This window comes from Caloenas nicobarica, chromosome 1 (genome assembly GCF_036013445.1).
Source record: "Caloenas nicobarica isolate bCalNic1 chromosome 1, bCalNic1.hap1, whole genome shotgun sequence".
Classification (NCBI taxonomy): domain Eukaryota; kingdom Metazoa; phylum Chordata; class Aves; order Columbiformes; family Columbidae; genus Caloenas; species Caloenas nicobarica.
The window spans coordinates 197,227,430-197,249,001 of record NC_088245.1 but is presented as its reverse complement, the minus strand read 5'-3'; positions in this window follow the sequence as shown (position 1 = coordinate 197,249,001).

Here is a 21,572-nt window from a genome sequence, read left to right as displayed (position 1 = left end):
TTCAGATAATTCTTATGTCACCAGTGAACATTTCACTCTGTTATGTTTCTTTACAAGTATAATCATATTTATATTGTTTCAATTTTTTGGGTTTTGTTTCTTTGGGGGGGTGGGTTGTTTTTTCGTGGTTTGCTTGTTTTAAATTGGACATCGTGACTTTAACATTAGTATTTTAAAACCAGGGCTGTGCACGGCTCTGGATTCGGTGGAAAGTTGTTGCTCTACCTGTCTTTTCCCTGACTGGCTCCTCTAGGGTGCAGTCTACTAATGTCTTCCCAGCATCATGTTGCAATCACACTGCAGGTATTTAATTTATCTAAAGCAACTCATGTATCTCATTCTTACTGGGTTTTCTGCATTTGTCATCTCTCCAATTTCTGTGAGTATGTTACCGTCATTGTTTCCATCCATTCTGGTCTAACGTATAGTCTTAACACTGCATTTTTGCTATTTAGGTCTGGAGTTTTTATCCATGGTGACTTTGTGGTTTGAGTTACACAACCTATTTTTTTTCTTTGACTCCATGTCTTCTTTAACTCATAGCACCACTGTTAGACCTGGGCAGCCACTCTCTTTTTTTTTTTTTTAGTAATTTTTTCCTAGGTGTCAAACTATCCCAAAGATTATCTTTTCTTTCATTCCAGTTCTGAGGTGTCTGCTATGCCAACTTCCAAGTTTAAAAGGAAACATACCTGTTCTCTGATTTCAGCTTTTAGACTTTTATCATTTCAATGGAAATACATAGGACTTGATATGGTTATCTTTGCATATGTGTGTGTGTGCACACATACCATATTTAAATAGGACTTGTTTCTTCAGACTGATCTTCACTGTTTCTCTCCTGGGTTATCAATCTCTATACTATCACTCATCTGAAGATGTAGAGTTTTTCATGCCTTCACCCCAGAGGACATGCCTTTCTGATACTATACCTCTTGGCTTTCTTACAGTTCTTTATTAATCTCCCGTGCAGTTTTTTCCATTCTGAATGCCACTTTCCCTTTCTAACATTTCTAAATGTAGAACCCACATTTTCAAAAGCTTCCAATGGGTATGAACTCTGCATAACTTCTCTTCCTCATTCTCTAAATCACAGCCTGAGACTGATTTTCATTCTTTCTGTACTGCCACGTGGCACTGGGAGCATTTCATTTCAGCAAAGGCGGCCATGGCAAAAGGCAGACCATCATGCAGCTACTCCCGACAAGTATCTGTAGAGGTCTACAAGATCATCCACTGTTGTGCCCAGCTGGTCATCTACACGCTTGACAACAAAAGTATCATCCATTCTAACTTGTCTCTTCCCATCCATGGGGAGAAATTCCCCATGGCAGTCCCAAAGGGAGTGCAAGTGGGTGCAGAGTCCTCGCTGGGCAGAAGGGGTCTACCAACAGGACAATGTTCCCCTCTAGCAGCTTGCTGCCTCTCTGGTATTAGATTGTTTTCTCCTGTAGCAGCCTGGGCCTGCTGGCCTAGAAGTGAGATTTTTCTATTATTTGCCTCAAAGTCCTGATGATGAACCTTTTTCTTTATTCCCAGCTTTAGTTTTTCATTAAAATACTTTTGGTTTGGTTTGGTTTGGTTTTTTTCCCCTACCCTCACTAGAGAGCAGTTTGTACTGAACTGAGTCCTTTTTTTATCCCAAATGGAAGACTTTTTCCCTCTGATAAACTAGGATCTTCCATGGGGATTTAAATCTGCAGTACAATGAAAGTCAAACTATATCAATTATGTCTTATCCTACAGAAGACTGTTCAGGTACCTGAACAAAGGGAATATGACAAAGCTCTAGAAGTGTTTATCAGATGTGAGAGATTGTATAACAGCAAGAGGTGGTGAACAGTGAGTAGCATTTATACATGTCCTGTGAATCATAATCTTCTTCAAACTAGGATTTAACTCTGGGAAGTTATCCCTAAAGTAGCATCTGCTTTTCTTCAGAAGCAGGGAGGGGGCTTTCTTAAAGCAGGTAGCTACTGACCCTGTTATTTCACCAAAGAAATGACAGGTGAGAGAAGGGAAGAGGCATAATTATCGAGTAGAAAAAACATACCTTGGACCTAACTGGCAGACAGACCCATTATCTTGTCAAGATGCTGCCAGGATGTCTCGTGTTTGGGAAGTTCATCTCCACCATCGAAGCAGGAGTGTCTCTGGTGGGTGCCTGCTCATGGGGCACTCATCCCCCATGGGTAATGCTGGTGCTCGTGGCCGTGTGCCAGTGCAGGACATCAGGCTCAGTGGGAGGGTTTGGGCTGACTTCGGCAGCTGGAGCCTGGCTCCTAGTCAGCCTCTACAAAAGAACTGCCTTCTATGCGGTACTGGCTCCTTCGTGACTAAAAAAAATTTTTAAAAGATTTAAAAGGTTCCATTATTACAAACAGAAAATTGCTGAAAATTATATGAGAATGGCAATTACACTCCCACTTACTGTGGTCCAAAGCAGGGAAGAATATTGCTTCATTTTTCTCCAGGAATTCCTGTCTGCCATTTTGGGGCGATGCTGAAGCACAGGACTGTTTTGATCAAAGCCGTCCTATGCTGTCGAACGTGCTAATAATTAATGAAGTGCAAGGGACTGAAAGTTGTCACAAAGTGTGCTGTAACGGTACATTTTTTAAAGCTATATTCTTTCTATCAGCACTTGAGAATAGGCATCTCTTTTAATTGCTTAGCAGCTGTCAGTTTAATGCTTGAAACACAATTTAATTCAGTGAATTAATGAATCAATTTTTGCACATGTTCTTCCAAGGGATGTGCTCATTGCAATATCTGGCAAACCATTTCCATGACCTCTTCATTCACATCACTATGCAAATTCCATAACTAAGCTGAAACTTTAGATCCACTTAAGTGAAGCACTCTGAGTAGCAGCAGACAAATCCACTAAGTAATCTCTTTAATCTCTTAATGTTCATGTCTCTTCCACTGATTTTCAATTGTGTATACTCTGATCTCAATGTGAAGCATTTCATATTAACGTCCACATTTTAAAGAGCAGTCACTGATTCTGGTGACCTCAGTATCTGACAGTCAATTTGAGAAACTGGACCTGGAACTGGATACAGGACCTGAATAGCAGATGGCACAGAACCTCCTGCTCCAGAAATCTGATAAATTATTCTTGATTTTTCTCGTGGAAGACTAATCCAAGAGTAGCTGTTTCTGAGTGACTGTTCCTACATTGTCACTTTTATTCCAGCATGGGTTACAGGACAGTGGGAAAAAGCAGGAAAGCTCAAGAGGAGAAAGAGAGTGGTCTGCTTTTACCTACCAGCCCTTAAAGCCTCTCACAATCTTCCAAATCTCATCAACCTGTTCAGTCTCTCTTCAGTCAGGAGACATCAGAGTCCCTTCATACCTGAGGGCAAGAACATCACCACATCTGCCCTCCACACCAGGCTGTTCTGCACCAAAGAGGTCCATCAGCCGTCACCTCAGGTGTGCAAGAGAATGTCATATAATGGGAAGGCTGCAGCTTTCAGTGTCATAGGAGTAGTGGCTATCTACAGGCTCTGAGGCAGGCAGCAAGATGGCCAAGTCCTGAGCTGCCTGAGGCTGACCTATAATCAGAGGAGAAAAAAGCACTCCCACCAAAAACCGAGTCTAGCATCAGAAGGTGAAGTTCCCATCAGCTACTAGCAGCAACAGGGAAAGAAAAAGGTGTGTTGAAAAGAAAGAGTGCCTGATGGACCTCTCAGACTTACACATCAAAATAAGAAGAAAGCTAAATAATAGGCTATATGTCTTTCCAAATACAGGTACTTCCATTTAAGAGGTACTTTTTGGAGTCATAGGTGGTAGTTTTCTTCTTCATCTCATTGAAGGTATCAGATTATGTCACAAACAGCCTTAATCAACTTAGTATCACAACTCTATTCTCTCAACTTGATAATGCAGAGTTTGTGAAGAGGAGCCCCCTGTTGCTTCTGGTTTGAGATAATCAGACTTCTTAACATGGCATTTGGAAAACTAGAATTACTTTTGTTGTTGATCATAAGTGCAAAATTATGTCACTACAATTGGGACGTCAGAAGGAAATAGGCAGAAGATACTGCAAACATACCTATCAAAAGGAAGTTTGTTTCCTGACATAGGTAGAATTTTACATATTCATTGGAAAAGAGATGAGAAATAATTCTGCAATAAAAGACTTCTTGGCACCAGATAAAAAGGACAAATAGAAAAACAAACCTTGAAATCCCAAGTATACATATTTAAACACTTACTGGTGTTCCTTGCCAGAGCCAAATTTAAGATTCAAGGTCAAAAGAAAACTTGTGCAGAAAATCTCTGTCTAAGCCAAGATTGCTCATTAGTCTGATTGACAGAAAAAACAGCATTCAAAGGAAGACGTGTGCCTTTTTCCTCCTGAACATAACATCAGTATATTCAGTGGTCAATGTTTCTGGAGTTTTAATTCAACTGAATGAAAGGAATTGATTTTTAGAGGTTAGGAGTTGGCATATTTGTCAAATCCAGCAATTTTACTCAAGGTGTCAAGGTGCGTACTTAAGAAATAAGATGTCCCAAATGATTTGTCAGCTTTGAAAGGTATTGGCCAATATTTGCATTTTAGTATTTGATCATTTCAAAGACTCCTAAAATGTTTCGTAACCATAATGAAATGTAGGGCATAGTTGGTAACAACTGCCCATTTCTTAGTACTTCTGTTATGTTTTATTTAAAGTAATGATCCTGGGATTTGGGAACCCAAAATGGAAAATTAAGGTTCTTAGTACCATTGAAAAGAAGCTATAGGTTCCTATGACTGAAAAACAAGGAGATTCAAACCTCACTCTAAAACTTCTAAAATCACAGGTGATGATCAAAATACAATCCACTACATATGATTGATTGGACTGGAAAATATATGTTAAAATCACACTTAGAGATAAGTTAATATCAGATCAGAAAAAAAATGAAAGCTTTCTGCATTTGGCAATCTGTTTTCACTATTAATTAGTGTTCAGGGATCCGGAAGTCCAAATTAGCTTCTCCACTAGCACCTTTAAAGCTAAGATCATTTTATTTGGAGTCCTAGAATACAAGATATTGATATAAGTAATGAAGTACAATTAAGGTAATGCAGAAACAGTGCCAGTGATTGACAACGATATGCACAGTGGTACTTGTCTGTCTTGAGTTGTGCTCCAGATGAAATGAGTAAGATAATAGGCTGAGTACCCTGCTAAACTACACAGAAATTAGTTACAAGACCAGCATTAGTTACTCAGTGCACAGATAGAAAGACATGTAATTTTAAATGCTCTCTCCAGGTCTTTCAATTCATTAACACAATTCTAAATGTCAGGCTTATTACTGAAGTCTCAATTTTACTGACAATAGAACTTTACTTAAAATCATAGCAGATGCAGCAATTTTCCAAGCGCAGAGCAAAATAGTCCAGAGCTGTTGCAAATGTTCCTACAGATTTAGGACTTTGAAGGTATTCATGTCACACAACTTCAGCTGCCTAAAAGTTATTCCAGCCTCAGTTAATGATTTAGTTCCTTCTCTAGTGAATGGAGGAAGTAAAACACCCTTTGAGATGCATTTCTCTGCCCCTCTGGTCACTGATAGAGGCTCTTTCACAAGCTCAGCCCGGACCTTACTTGTAGATGACTGAAGGCAGGTGAAGTCTGCCTGCCGTGACTCCAGTGCTCCATAGGTACAGACCCCACAGAAGCAGGGCTTGGAGGTGTGGAGAAAATGTCCATGGTGACGTTGCGCCCTGGTGACATTGACTTCTCCAGCATGGTTGCAGTACACGAGGGGAGTCTGCCACTGATCATTCAGCAGTTTTTGGTACCCCATTGGCACTTCACATAATACCATGTTGCCAACACTGACTTTTCAGCTGTAACCAGCACGTGCTCAAAAAACAGATAGAATTAACTGCGTAATGGAAATACTAGATTTAGAAATAGCTTTTTGTGAGAAGAAGCCAAGTTTCAGAATTAATAATAATACAGAGGGAAATCAACCTAGCAAGATAGAAGAGATATATAATCAGTGAAGCTGTGTTGATCAAAACAGTGCTTTAATAACTTCTACTTTTTAAATACTGTCACAAACGAATCAATGGATGTCAGCCAATTTATCATTCTCTGTGGTTAGAGATTAGTTCCTGGGAAATTATTGCAATATCTTAGCATGATTACACAGTATTAAATAATTATTCAATGTGAAGTAATACTCTTCAGCAGTACTGCAAACAATCCTGAATGTTGTTTTGCCTAAGTAAAGAATAAAAGTTCTGGGCCATAATCCTATTATTTTTGCATCCTTTGTTCAAATGTAAGGATGTACTCTGCAGTCACGAGAGGGTCCAACTACTGAAAGTGCCTTCTGGGTTTATCAGCTGATGCCCATCTCAATGAGATAAGAGTACTTAACCCAGGGGAGCAAGCAGTTTCAGAGTACCCATGTACATTTGGGCATGTATTTGGAGATGTTTACATATGAGTTACATATGGGCATGTAGGACCCACTGTGGAAATCTAGGACTCAGTTCAGATAAATGTTGAGTGTCATCTGACATATCTGGTCACCAGCTGCTGCTGGAGACGACATTAGTCTCCTATAGGTCCTGTGCCAGCTCACACGGGTACCTTGGGCACTCAAAGACATCTTGATCAGCACTAGGCCCCTATGTGCAGACAACTGGATTGAATCCTGAGAAAGTACAGCCAGCAGACCCCAGGGAATAATTCGGTTCACCCTGACGTATTTACCTACTGCTTGATTCAGTTTTCCATATTTGAGGATTTAGTGGGTTTTGGGATGCCGTGGGACACCCAAGACTTCCACACGGGGCTAGCAGACAGCCCCATGACCTACAGGGAACCACGGCCTGCTGGAGGCCAAGCAGCTGAAATGACACTATGTGCAGCAGCTAACCAGGTGTGCAGGTCTCCAGTGCCTGGCTGCCGAGCAGCTCCCTCCACCCAGCGGTGTCTCAGATGGGATGCTGTTACCGGTGATCATGGAATCATAGAATAATTTTGGTTGGAAGAGACCTTTGAGATCATCGAGTCCAAACATAACCTAACTCTAGCACTAAACCATGTCCCTAAGAACCTCATCTACATTTCTTTTAAACACCTCCAGGAATGGTGACTCCACCACTTCCCTGGGCAGCCTGTTCCACTGCTTCACAATGCTTTCCGTGAAGAAATGTTTCCTCATATTCAATCTGATGGGATCCTCTGCACTAGAGCTCCCACTCCCCTATGCTCAGGTTTCAGAATTTCAGACTGAATCCCTCCCTAAATGATGGACAATTACGTCTTGCCTTTTACTATCTTGCTGAAGAAGCTGGAGTGGCCTCTGAAGAGTTTTATTTGTCCTTTGTGCCTTTGCTTTGGTAACTAATACCCCAGGTCAAGCATTTTTATTTGGGGCACAGTTAAACATGTATTTATATGTTAAACATTTATTTAAATCTTACTGCTTTGAAAGGGGCTTCAGTATGCCGCTCCCCTGCATTAGTAGACAAAACAGCAAGGGCTGTTTCAATCATCTCATCTCACTGTTAATAAAATAGCCCATTTTCCAGGGCCACAGAAGGAGAAGATAAAATAGTCAGGACAGTTTCTCAAGGGCTTAGCAATACTCCTGAGTCCAAAAGGCACAGAGAAATTATCTTTTCCCTCTTTCACAGGTGCAGGGAACACCAGGAGCTGATAGCGCCTGCAGCCCTTACGCAGTGAACTCTGAAGTAAACTTTCCCTGGTGTCACCTCTCACTACCAACCTGCCATCCTTTCCCACAGTTAATTAATCACATCAGGCTTCACTATCCTGTCCCAGTCTCACCTGAAAGGCATCTGCCTCTTACTCCATGTGCTGCAAAATCAGAGTGCAGAGGAGGAACAGTGAAACATAGGAAGGAAGGGACAGCACATCAAGCATAAATGAAAGGATTCGTATGAGAGTATGATGACTCTGCTAAATTCATTCTTGCTGTAATCCCACTACAAGTCACAAACTGCAGAAAGAAACTCACCCCAATGTCCAGGGGCCCTAGTAACTGTCTCCTATAGGCCCAGCCCACAGGCTGTGGAAATCAGTGCACCTCCTTCCCGTGACTTCAATGATCTTGATGTGACCTTGGCATCATTTCTTCTGCTTCCTGTCTTTTCTTCTCTATTTTCCCTCTACTGCAAATTTGTACTGCCTTAAATATGCCGTGAATTATGGCAACCAGCTACAGAAATCTGATCCTTTCAGGAGTCTGTGTTATGTTCTGCCAGATAATCCATCTGTGCAAATCAGCCTGAAAACAGGAATTTAGCCCTGCTGAAATTAAGCTGACAGAAAACAGGAAGAAAATACCATTTGAAATGTAGATCTGTTACTGAATTTTAAAAAAGATGTGACCATGATCTCAGTTAATCTGCTCCTATAAACAATACCATTTTTTCTGGGTTTGCATGTCTTCATAAATTAACTGCAAGTGGACAGTATCAAATTTTAGCTACAAATTCTGAAATTCTTTATTCAACTGTTGAACCAGCCCTATGTGCCACTTTCTCTTCTTGTTTAAAACTTGAGGTGGCTAGACCAGGCTTATACCTGAGTAAAAGACTGTCACTTCCCATGTCCCTCCTACGATGGGGGACATGTCAGTGACCATCCAGCCACAATTAGCTAATTGATATCCAGGCAACCAAGAGGCATGATAATGGCTTTGAATTAGTACAGCTGGGGTCTTTGCTATGAATTAGCCAAAAGAAGATGAAAAGTGCTACCGTTCTTTCCCAAACTCCTGTGTTGAAATACATTTCAAGAAATACAACAAAACCAGAAATTTAAAATCTGTTTACTGTAATGGATCTACTTCCATACTTCCACAATTCCCATTTACAGACACACATCTACAGAATGAAAGATGAAGCACTGCTCAGGAAAGGGTACAGTTAGACAGGAGCACAGGATGAAGAGAAGCCGAAGTCTTGGAAAAAGACACAAATCACCCCAAGAGTGAATAAACCAGAGGTAAGTGGGCAGGAAAGGTGTGGAAGATGCCCACAACCTGTTCAGAGCACGTGAGGCCTCAGCTGATCCCTGCCCATCCTCATCATCCTTAAGAACATAATGGAGAAACATGTCCCAGGGATGGCATAGTTACAGTTAATTTTTCCTTGGGTAAAAAGCCAACTGTAGGTGACCTGTAAGGAGCCATCCAGCCCTGGTTTCTCCAGCTATAATTCTCAGCTATGTAGAAAACTGGCACAAGAAAAGGGGCCAGTGTGTCCAATGTCACACCTGGGTTCCCATCTAGGAGTTAGGAGTATGGCATGTTCTGTGACATCCACAGCTGTGACACTGCTAGGAAAAATATCTGGTTAAAAGGATACTGATTCTGTTTCTGTTTAAAACAAATAGCAGTTGGTTTCCTATGCTCTTCCATAAACAAGTAATTGTTTAAGTGGGTTCTTCAGTGAAGTCATGAAAGTTTTCTTTGGCTGAAAGCTGTTGTAGTTGATTTACGATGAAAGCTGTGAGTAGAAAGGAAGCTTCTGTTGCACTGGTTTCTAAGTACATAGCAAGGACCATCTCCTATGACCAGGCTGAGAGCTTGCAGACTTGAGAACAAAGGTACACTGCAGAAATAATCTCCTGGATTTCCTGTTCTGCTATATCCTGGTAAATATTCAGCAATTTCACTGACTTCAGTGGTGGAAGTTAACCTAACTAACCAATGTCAGGGCCTTATCTGTATTATATGGGAGGCCAGTAGAGTAGTCTCCTTGTTTTTGAAGGACACGGGATCAGGCCTTCATGCTCTTCCTGAGTCAGAATCTGCCTGGGAGAGTTAAACCCAGAGTTTATTCTCAGGATGTTGCACATAGTAAATGGACTGCATGCTGGACATCTGGGATACAAATCTTGTTCTCGTAACAGTGAAGAACTGACCTTTTTCTTGCTCCTATAAAAAATATTGAATCATTCATTAAATTACTGTTATTAGGGCTGTCAGCCAGGTACCAGTAAATGACTGAGAATCTTTTTTTTACCTTTGCATCCCATTTGATTGCCGCCATGCAGCTGTGCCCTTGCATACCAACTGAATGAGGGAATGTTGCGTGGTGTAGCAGCAAAGAATTGTTGCTTTGCTTAAGGGACGCTGCTTGGTGGGAGAACCAGGATTTCGTACAGTAATTAATGACATTCCTTTGAGTCCTCAGCTTTACCTGATTGGCTTGGGTAGCCACTAAACACTAACAGAGTGTTCCTCTGCTTTATCTCAACAAAAACATAAGTGGGTTCGCTGAAAAGCTTAAATGAAGGGGTGGAGGACCTTTTATCCTCCAAGATGCCCATTTATCTCAGTCCTCTCAAGAGGCAGTAATTTTAGAAATGACTAGGTTTCTGATCCCGGTTCCACTGTTAATGGGATTGTGTCTGCATCCCAAAAGCTGCCAGCTTCAGTCAGCAGGCGAGGATGAAGGGCACAAGACAAGCACCACAGCTAGACTGGTACCAGTACTCAAGACAGCTGGCTAAGGCCAGCCCACTTCTGTTTGCCGTGTGTGGCTGTCACTCCTGAGGGTGTTTAATAGACACATCACCATCACAGTCCACTCCGGCCCCTCCAGATGGACTCCGTGAAATAAAAATTAAGCACTATACCTCATCCTGTAGACTACAAATGTATATTACCTAGGCTTTGTCAGTAAACAGAAGACATCAACCACTAAATTGTCATTCTGCATCAATTCCTGAGCAGTCAGTGTTTTACAGATTGCCACTCAGTAGGCGACACAATATTGTTCATTATATTTGGTGGGAAATGACACTACATTTTTCACAGTGCTTGAATGTGATTTGTCCACAGCAGAAGTACATGGTGAACACTGCAATCGCCATTTCTCACTAATTATGTGGAAAAATCCACCAAGGGAAAAATAAACACTTGCAATAGCTTCTTAGCTAACAAGAAAAGGAAAAGGACATGAAAGGTAAATGTACATCTCTAGAAATAAATAGAATAATTTCTTTGTCCATAAAAAAGCAGAACTACTACCAACAAATAGTTTTTTGCCCTCGAGGACTTTGAAGAAGAAAAGAGAAGGTTAGATTCACTAGGAAGTGCAGAGTACTGAGTCAGTGCACAGAGCATGACGAATCGTGCCCAGGGCATTGCTGCTGAGGCAAAGCTACCAGTATTTAAGGTTGATGGAACAGGACAACAAAGAAGGACGTGATCAGGTGCTCTGGTTCCTACAATGAGGTATGCAGGTGAAGGCTTTTGTGGGGTTGCATTTAGGAGATTACACCAGAGATATCAATAGCTCTGGTTCAGAAAGGGGGTTGAAAATAACATTAATTAAGGTCTTAGCTATGTTATTAACTTTGTGCCCATAATTTCAAGGACAAAATGTTCAGACTGAATTTCCCTTCTCTTGCCTACTGTTTCTACAAATTCGGTCTGGGTATCACCACAAGTAACAACCACAGGAGCATTCAAAGATGTAAAATGCAAGTCCAGCCCCACTGCTGGAGCTGAGCCACCAGGAGAGGAGTTCAGGAAAAGCTACATTTCATAATGGAGAAAAAAATATTATTATTCAGTTTTTAGGGCACATTAACTTTCCATTTCTTTTTCACAATCTTCATAGCCGAAAAACCTAAAGACATAATAAATTATAGTCCAAATTTCAAAAATTTTTTTTTGACATCTTTAAGGGGAATGTTTTGCAGAAGATGAGTGATTAGCACTGCTTTTATTCATTACTAGAGCTAGTGGCTAAGAAATGTCCTGACAGATTGGCCTCAGTCACCAGTCTCCCCTTTATGGCATTGAACTTCCTAAATTTATTTGGGATTTATATGAATGTTCTTTCAGGTCCAGCTAAGCAGGATGCTAGTGGACTCAGAGCAAGCCCATGCAGGACACCAACTAACAGCAAGTCTAATTCTAACATAGACAAGGCAAAATAGCTGCAACAGGCTGACAGCAGTCATCAGTAGAAACACAGGAAAAAATACATTTTTTTCTGTGCATCTTAATTACTCTCAGGAAAAAAAATAAATCCCAAGACTGGACCAATTCTAAAAGTAAGGTGAGTACTTGCCACAGACAATTCTGCTAGGGAATCAAGGAGGAAACATCACAAACACCTTGACACTCCTTAATGCCTCTTGGATTTGCACAGAGCTGCAAAACTGCTCGTTGAGTCCCTCATCCTCAGCCCTGCTCCTCTGGGCCTGCTCAAATACACTTTGCTGCCTCTTCTTGTCTTTCCTCTCTGCACTCTGAACCTGCCTAAAAGCTTGCGAGTGGGATCTCCACCCTCGCTTGAGGCTGAGCTCCCTGGTACTGGCTGCCATACTGGTACCCTGGCTCCTGCCCATTCCTAGCTCAAAGCCCAGGGCCAGGGGCTGGGTGAGGAGCTTGGTGTTATAGCTTGGAGAATAAATTGGTGTTTTAAAGAAAATAGTACTGATTAGGGGATGAAATTTGAGTCGCAAATTTCAGCAACTGAAACTGTTAATTATGTGAGCATCTTCCCCATCCTTCTCCCCACCTCACCTCCCTCAGGCTGCTGCCCTTCAAAATAATCACTTCAAAAGGGCTACAAGCAGCTAGTCCCTGCCAGGTACGAGGGATGGGCAACCTGCTGCCGAGGGAAACTGATGGGCAGAGCACACATGGCACACAGAGTGCTGGAGCTCAGGGCCGTGACATCTTGCAGGACAGGAGAGAGAAGGGCTTCAGATCCTCGTTCCTCCAGCCCAGGCTTCATCCTGAGCCAAGATGTTTCAAATATCTCATTAGTGGCATCTTGCTCTGGCTCCCGTGATTCTCTGCTGGCACATTTGACCTTTAATTTGGACAGGAAACATTCAGCTTGGCCTTCTACCTTGGAAAGGATGCTCACACCTGCCACATATTTTCACTTGAAAGAGAAAGTAATTCCTGGTCTCCTTAATTCAGTAGATAGCTCAGGTGACCCATGGGATGAGCTAGATGGATATTTTGAGAACAGTGATTCTTAACTAAAAGCTCAGCTTGGAAGGGCTTTCCATGTTTGTGAGTCTGCAGTTAGTTTGGCATTTATTTAGCTGCTGGTGTGTGAGAGTTGCTCTGACAGTAAACAAGCTCCAGTACATTCAGGGCTTTAAATATTCCTCTCTCAGACCATGGTACTGCCTTTGACCTTGAGGGAGCTGGAGCAGGCCTGGCTATGGCGTGAACCCAGAATATCCCCCAGCAGAGGACACCTTCCATCACACACCACGCCAGGAGCAGCGGGGCCCAGGAAGCTCGTGCCAGGGTCACAAAAGGCTTTGAGGGAACATTTTCCATAAACCAGGCACTGTACCGGGAGGAGAGACAGTACAGAGCAGAGCACAGTCATGAAGCAAACACATTGTCACTTGGCACAATCAAGTGTTGTTCTTTTTAAGCTGACTAAGACCTAATGAGTTATAATAATGAAGCCATAAATGCTCTGGCATATGGCTCATCACAGTTCTGTCTGTGTCTATGCCATCGGGGCAGCCTTCTGGCCAGCATGTTGTATTCTTCAAGTCAGGCTACATGTTCAAAGTACTGCAAAGGAGACCAGAATGATGCCCTGCGTGCAAAAAAAGCTGCTTTTGGGATGGTAACACACTACCTGGTTTTTTTAAGAGGGCCTTATAAATACTTTTCCTTATGTCAAACAGGGAAACAAAGAGGAACAACAGATAGGAAAAACAAGAGGCTCACTCAGTCCTGGCAGCAATTAAAACATTCACATGCTTTGCAATATAGTAATACATGCCCTTGATGGCATGGTTATTTTTCTCCTGTCATTTACTTTGGGGGAGCTGGCTTATATGCATTTACTTCTTGATGCTTTTTGAGTGTCATCTATGCTGTGCGTGCAAGAACATTAAAGTAAGAAAAGAAATGGCAAAGATTCATTAAATATAGTGTTCCAGTTTGATCAATGGTGCTTAAGTAGTCATGGTAGCCACATTTTCTGAGCACCTCACTGCCTTTTCTCAATGTATTTATTCTCATAGCACTTCTGTAATACTTTCTAAACCCATGACACAGGAATAATTAAAACACAGATACTAAGGCAGATTCAACTATCCATTACACCACATCTGTACAAGTAAATAAACATGCCAGTGACTCTTATCTGACCAGCTGGCACAGTACGGCTCACATCCATGTAGATACCCTCCACCCACCAAAAGACTGGCCTCATCCAAACTGCCTGCAGGGAACAGTCCCAGGCCTGTGCTAAACCAGGCTTTGTCCACCAGAGCATCAGCTGTCCCAGGCCAAAACCAAGTGGGAAGTGCGCTATGAACTCAGCACAAGCAGGGGTGACGGTGTGACAGTCACTCTGAGCACCCTGAGCTGCTATTTGGGAGCAGCCGCTTCCCGGCCGGGGCTGCACACAGAGCCTGGCGCCCGCAGCTCTGCACCACGGCTGCTCAGAGCACTCCAGGAGTCTTTACCCAAAAGCAACACACGTCAGAGCTCCTGCGACCAACACCGTCTGACAGGTTCTAGCAACACTCTTCTGCAGTGAGTGCAGGTGCAGGATTAACACAAACACGACCCTGGCTGGTCTGCAAGTTACTGCAATAACTTTTAGTTTAATGCAAAACCCATTAGCAGTTGCATTTGAAGTGAACACGGCTCTTCCCATAACCACTAGTGCGTAACCTCTGTGATCAGTCATTTTTCCCTTAAATGTTGATACTGTCATTGAGTGCTTTCTCTGGAAAGAAAAGCAACAGATCAGCATTTCATAAAGCCTGGCACTAAATCACCGAGCAGGGGGGAAAAATAACCCTCTATCAAATTCCTTTCTGGTGAAACAACATTCATCAAATAGGGAGAAAAATCTGGCAAGATAAAACAATTTTTCAAGATACCTGTTAAGTACTGCACTTCCTGACAATAGAAAGCAATAAATAGCACAAGCAACAAGTGCAGAACATCACACAGTATGGGTAATTAATGCCATCCTCCTTGATGCTACATGGATGTCGGGGTCCAGTGGAAAAAAAAAGACATTTAAAACATACCTCATCTGATTGCTACTCACTGACTAAAACAAGTTCACAGATGAATATACAGAAAGTACTTAATTTTATATTTTTATATATGTATAAATATATATATATATAAAACCTCCTCCAAGCATTAGCTGGAGCTCTTAAAAATACATGAACACACGTAAGAGATCTTTACTTCCGCACCAGCTGCATTTATTGTAGTTTACAATAACAGAATTTAATAAAACCTCCCAAAAGGCTCAGTTTCCTACGCATCCCCCACAGGAGAGCAGTGAAATACAAGTGCCATCAAGCCAGGAATGAACCGTGAGAAGCTGCACTGTGAAGCCCCTTTCTCAGCTGGATCAGGCAGCTCCAAAGTAAAGATTTTGCAACTGTATCTGCTCAGTCTAAAATGCTATTTCATGTGCAATGATCAGTGGAGTTGCCAACTGCACAGAACTAATTGTTTAAGGTTTTATCAGCCTTCTAGCACACATCATGGTATCTCAGTGTAAGAAAGCCAGACCTGGGGGGCCACAGGGAAAGAGAGGAGTCATTTACCACCAGCACGCTATTGCTCCCAGATTCATTTTGGTATCTTCATAACTACTTTCCATAAAGCACCAGTAATCACTTATTTTTTTCACCTCCTTATAAATAAAAACATTCTGTCTCAGAGGGATACCCCAATAATATGTTCACATAGAATTTCATTTTCTGTGGCTACTTTTTACGGTTAGAAACTGCACTCCAAAAGACCACGGAGAACTTTACAGAGGTTCATCTGAGGGCTTCCTTGAAATCTTTCTTGAAGGCTTCTGGAGAAAAATATTGACATATGTTTAAACCCAAATCAGAATCCATTTCAAGACAAGCAAATTTGAGAGTGAGGCTCATCAAAGAACTGGATTCAGTGAGAAACCTGAGAGCTTTGTAGCTGAATGAAAAAGAAAGAACCTGCCATATCTCTGTGTGTTTGACCTTAAACAAAGCAATGACTTTCAAACATCTTCTGCTTTACTGTATATAGCTTTTTCAATTTTTATTTTTAAAAATGCAGTTCTCATAGTACCAATACTCATTGTGCTGTGACTTTAGGGTAGCTGGAAAAGTAGAGACAAAAATACACCAGACTTAGTGGTGATCCTGAAGAAGACTGATTCCTTCTCAGACTCCTCAGAGTAGGAAGTTTAGGTTTGCAGGAGTGGGCTGAGGAACACACGTGAGCAGTCAGACTGACGCCAAATGTCAGTGGCGTGCAACAGAGCAGCAGGGAAACTCTCTGAGTCACCAGAGCTTCCCCAAAGTCACACTGTCAGGTTTCCCAGCTCACGTGCGGTACCACGCCAGCACATCGAAACTGCCAGTGGTACTTAGGCAATTGAGTTTTAAACTAGATCAGATACATCACTGTCAGCTAGAATGAAGTCATGGTCTTAACCTGGTTAGCGTGCGCTAAACTGAGTATCTTACAAATTTCTCCCCTACATGGATGAGAATCAATTGACCTGAAGTCTGCATTTTTACTTGTTGTTTTAAAGTTTAGCCTTCTTTGGGACACATAACTCTGACCCAGCCAAACAATAAATCGCATTAAAGAAGGAAACATTCATCTACTCTCAAATAAAAAGAAGGTCAACCCTGGGGTATGGCATCATTTCAATCAAATTTAATTAATTGTCAAAATAAGGACTGATATGGAGAGTGTTGTGATATCTAAGGCAAGGACCTGGCATTTTCCTAACACAGAAGATTGCCACCTGTGTAAAAATAGCAGATTAATCATACAGATTGTGATGCAAATATATATGCGGTAACACTAGCAGATGATCCTGGAAATATAGTAACAGAAAATGAGGCAAGAACAGCAAGTTTCATTCAGACTTGCTGCAAGCTCTGTTCAGATAACAGGATACAAATTTAACCTTGTGCAAACCATTACTGGATTATCATCCTCCTGCAACCACAGCCTTCAGCAACACATTTGGAGCGGCACACAAAAAGACTTGATTCACACAGCAGTATTCCTAGAGCCAGTCCTGGTACATATTATGCTAATATTTTGGCAAGATGCTTATAAGCTGTTATTAAGACAGCTAAGCCAAGCCAAAGCTGCAAGGTTCTAATCTTAGGTTAGCGATACTTCTTGCAGAAAGAGGTGAGACTAAATTCAGATTCTGACTGATGTCAGGCATCTGTCTCTTATATTAAAGTCTCACTGCTACCTACTAAAAAGCAGCAAATATGAGAAGAAGTGATTCTCTTTTGAGTAATATCTAGATAAGGCAAAGACAGTAGCCTTGTGATTTCTTTTCAGTACTCTTTTCAGTTCCCTCTAACATGATATTAGATTGTCTCAGGAACACCTAGCTCTGTCTGCAACAGGTTAAAGCTCTAAGAAGCAGCCTGGGGATTCGTTTCTTCCATGGTAGGGAACTGTTCCTCTGCTTAACAAACAGGCGCAGTTTGGTTATTCGCCAACCAAAATCCCTGTGGAGAGAAGCTACCCAAGGATGCAAAGCAAACATAAATGTCATGCAGAACACCTGGACACCAGAACCCTGAACACACTCACTACACAGGGCTGTTAGTGGTGGGGAAAACCCACAGACGGACAGGAGCTAAAATCAAAGCTGTTCAATATTGCCACCAAGCAACTCCTGCCATCCCCAACAATAAGGATCCTATAGCACGACGTGGATCTGGGACACCCAAGAGCTCACTATTTGTCCCATCTGTGCCAGGAAGAAAGTGGCTCTGCACTCATCCCCTCAGCAAACACCAATATAGATTTGCCTCCAGTAAGACAAATACGTTGAGGATTTTGCAATAAAGCCCTGTCCCAAACCAAACGGGATTTCATTAAAGGCAGAAACACAAGTGCTCTGGTACCAAGGCAGGTACACGGCACAGACTCTTCCCACATCCCTGCCTCCTGCTGGGTTAGTAATTGTACTAACGTAGTTTTCTTATCAACCTGTGTCTCTCCCTAGGACACAGTATGGATGCTCCTGGTATACGGTGGAACCTCCACCACTAGCTGCTGAGCTCTTTTATGTTTGGTCAATAAGCAATTTATTTATCTCCATAACCCTTTGAAGCTGAGTATACGCTTGTTCGCCAGAGCGTGGTGTGGCACACATCTAAGGTGTATTTCTCCTGGGGCCCTTGGTGCAGTGTGCAGCATGGACTCTTAGCACTTCCCAGAATAGTACTCTTAACAAGTGTTCATTTTCATCTGAACAGTTGCCGCAAGCAGTGAGGCAGACGAGCCTCCCCCATGCTGTGCACGTTTATGTATAAATGTAAATCTTCCTTACCTTTCATCTGTGAATGCTGAAACATCACCAAATGTCCTCGTTTACTGAAAACCCACATGCTGCTGCTGACAGAGAAGCAGCTTTCCATCCAGCATTATGTACATTCCTCCAGACCTGGACTAAATTCATTTTGGATTGTAACAAAAAACTGCAGTATTATTTTTACTTGAACCAGGATGGCGATCACAATACATTGTAGTTAATGTGTTGTACAGACAGTGAAACACAGGAATACTTTTGAGGCCTTCAAGACATTTAAAAGATTAATCATCCCTTTTTAGGGTAGGTCTAGCATGGAGCAAGTATATTTGGGTTAGGAAAGCATTTCTGAGCTGTCTTTTCACCTCTGCCTAAGATTCCGCCCTTTCACAACGTGTTTTGCATAAGTAATTTTGGGAAATTACACACATGGCAATCAAGCCAGTGAATTTTGCAATAGGACATATTAAAACATCAAATCGGAAATCATTATGCCTCTTTAATGTGTTAATCTCTTCACGTTGTCACTTTTAAATAGATGGTGAGATTTCACCTCACGACAGTGTGTCTAAACAATACCAAATCTTCTGTTGACACAGAATCAACCCTACTTAGTGTCAGCTCTGCCTTAGCTTCAATAGTCTACAACGCTCCAGCAAATTCAGACCAGCTACAGATAGAACACAAAGTAAAAGCAATAGCAGTAACTAAAATTAACCTGACATTTGAGGTTAAAAACAAAAAGAGAACCAGTGCCAGGGCCTTTTCCACATCCCACCTCTCAAATGCCACACTATGAGCCATGGTTTCCATTTGTTCTTAACATTTCTTTTCATGGTGCTCCTAGAAAGAAGCTGTCCTTAAACAGAGGTCACCTATGACATGGTTAACTATAAATTTTGAAAAGCGCCAGTGACATACTTAGTAATTGTTACTAAGTATTACTTGGAAGAAGTCAAAATCAGGGAGATTGACTAAAAATTACTTCATTGTTCATTAAAAGTGAGCTGTACAATTTACTGTACGCATCCTTGTGTCAACAAGACCAAAGAGATTTCTCTCATCTCACTGTACTCTGAGGAAGAGACAGATAGGAAATAATTTTCTCACCTTGGGAAAATTTTCAAGAACTGAAAAAAATTATCCACGCCAAATTGGGACAAGTGCTCGTGTCAGTTAAAGAAAATATAGAAAACTACTTGGTTTTAAAAAGATATTTCAATTCAGTTTTGATGATTTTGGTTTTTTCACCATACAGTTTCAGTAGAAAAGTCACTTCCGAATGAGAAAAAAATGAATTGTCTACGTAGGATCTCAAAATATCTCATTTCGTATCTCCAAAACCAATGGTTGTTCAGATCACATGCCTCCGACTGTGGCATCTATCTTCTCTTGTTCTAAGCAAGGTGCTATGGAGGGGACAGACATCCTCTTTTCATTCTGTGCTTGTACAACACCTAGAACAAGTCTTCAGTCTCCTACTGTAAGCCTTTAAGTGTAACAATAATACAATCGATAAATAATAGTTGAATAACTAGAAGCAGCAGGTTGTTCTTTATGTCAGCAAGTCCTGAACAACATAAAGTTTTATATATATATATATAACAAAATCAAGGTATGATCAAAGTGGTACAGATTTACTACAAATGCTATTTGCAGCTACTCGTGCATTCTCCCACAGTCCTAATACCAGTCTAGTTGTCTGAATTTTCTTTGTATTACCTTTGACCTCAGACAACTCTTTCCACTTGAAGTTTGCTCCGTTATCCTCACAAAATTGTTCTGAGTTTCTTATAGTTTGATTGACACTCGAACAATTAGAAAATTCAGAAACAATTATCCTCCATCATAAGATGCACTACAGTAATAAGGAATTTTTTTAAGGAACTATTATAAACCATTTAAGCTGTTTATAAAAATAGAACTGAAAAGAGTAATATTTCTGAACACTGAGCTACAATGGAGCATATTTTTAGATCCACTTGCTTTTTAGATATAGGCAAAAAATCCTCTCAGTATTCCTCCCCCACACGTGAACTTGAAAATTTACTCCACACTTCAAGAATGAAGGCAATACCTTCTTAAACTAGTGATCGAGATAATAAAGTTTCTTAAGAGCACTTCTGGCACCTCGGATTTGTGAGTATATTTTTTAAAGCACTGTAGACATAAATCATCTAGAAAGAGCCAGCACACTTTTGCTGACATGACGCTTTCTCAATTGGGTCCTCTCCTACCAGGCCTTGTGTGTCCCTGCTTACTGCTCGGCTTTGCAGTAAGTATAGCCTGGAGCGAGCACTGTGCAGCTGCACTCACTGCTTTTGCTTCCGCCGTCATGTAGTGGAACTGAGCTTTTCCTCTGATTTAAGTTCCCCACCCACTGTCCTAAAAGATAAGCTGGGGTTCACGCAGCATATACGTAATGCCATGCAGTCTCTCTTCCACCACGTGTTTGGTTTCAAGTTCCTTATTGTGAAAACTACGCGAACCAGCTGTGAGAAGTCCAAAGAGGAACCAAAAGGATGATTTGAGAATAAACAGCATTTAAAGAAATAGTGGACTTGTTAAGCCTAAGATGGGAGGCAACATGATAAATAAGGGTAAAGAGTACACAACCTATCTGGAGACAACTGAATCAAGATCCAGATCTCCACTTCTTCTAGCAGAAGCTTAGAAACCTACAGTATTTGTAGATATATACCTGTAGACATCCATACTTATAGAATTAATCCCATGAAGACTATTTGAGAGACATTTCCCAGGGAAATTATTCAAACAGTACATACCAGTCAGTGCTGGAGCATTTTGCCTACAAAGTATACGGTGTCTCCATTGCCAGGCATTCTCAAGAAGTAGGACAAACACCTTCAGGACTAATTGAGGTGGAGATGATCCTGCTGTGGAGTACAAAGATGGGCCAAATGACACTTATTCTCATAATATTTTCTATGATTTCTACGATTCTGCATATAAGGATGTACAAGAGTGGCCAGGAATGGATGATATAGGCCCCAAGAGGCTCAAAGGCTGGAGCAAATTAAAAAATGATTGTAAAAAGTCACTTTTGCCTCATGACTGAAATATACCCACTGCAAACTGCTCTGCTCGTTCAAAAATTGGAAAGGAAATTAAAGTGAACCAAAATCTGAGAACATGGATGTTCAGTCCCAGCTATCATATTATTGCTATCTCAAATACAATTAAGCATTTAGCTGAGACAGTTTAATGCTTGTTTGCTTTCAGGGCTTTGTTC